At 55.8% G+C, this 833-nt stretch overlaps 1 protein-coding gene across 1 annotated transcript in view; it reads right to left on the reverse strand.

The window, feature by feature from the left end:
* Positions 1 to 833, reverse strand: part of CSMD1 (CUB and Sushi multiple domains 1) — a gene marked incomplete at its 5' end in the record, with an annotated part of 650,642 nt that overhangs the window by 279,499 nt on the left and 370,310 nt on the right. The gene's annotated exons all lie outside the window — the stretch shown is intronic.

Raw genomic sequence — 833 nt, forward strand, 5'->3', positions numbered from 1 at the left:
TCTCTCTCTCTCTCTCTCTCTCTCTCTCTCTCTCTCTCTCACACACACACACACACACACACACACACAATAAAATATTACACACATGTTGGGGCCTTAATTCTCAGTCCTACAGAATCTGGCTGCTTTGGAGAGAGGGTCTTTGAAGAAGTGGTTCCATTGGAACGGGGTCATTAGAAGGGGCCCTAATGCAACACGCCTGGTGTCCTGCTAAGGAGAGGAGATGAGGACGCAGACACGCGCAGGCGGGAGGCCAGGCGAGGTCGCAGGGGAAGACGGGGATCTGTCAGCCAAGGAGAGGGCCTCGGGAGAACCAGTCCTGCCTCACCTTGCTCCTGGACATCCAGCCTCCAGAGCCGAGAGGAAATGAATGTCTCCTGCTTCATCGCCCAGGCTGTGGCTGTGCAGATGGCAGCATCCGCAGACTGAGCACCCCCTCCCCCTGCCCGCCAATGTAAAGACATGGCCTGGCAGAGTGGGCTAAGAAGAAGAACATAATGACATGTACAACTACCTGCTGGCGACAAGACACTCACTTCAGACCTACAGACACACAGAGGTGGAAAGGGAAGAGGAGCTGACTTCACTGAGCCCGAAGGTAGGACGGTGGTGCCGGGGCCGGGGGAGAAAGGCCGGAATGACTGTTCACACGTCAGAGAGGCTCCGTCGGGGACGATGAACACATTCTGGGGATGATGGTGGAGCCGGGTCACCAGGACGTGAATGCACTTGATGCTGCGGAACTGTGTGTGTCACGTGGGGGGAAAGTAACTTTCCTGTTCGTGCATCTCACCACCTGTGTGTGTGTGTGTGTGTGTGTGTGTGTGTGTGTG

The sequence above is a fragment of the Myotis brandtii genome, unplaced genomic scaffold (genome assembly GCF_000412655.1).
Source record: "Myotis brandtii unplaced genomic scaffold, ASM41265v1 scaffold646, whole genome shotgun sequence".
NCBI lineage: Eukaryota > Metazoa > Chordata > Mammalia > Chiroptera > Vespertilionidae > Myotis > Myotis brandtii.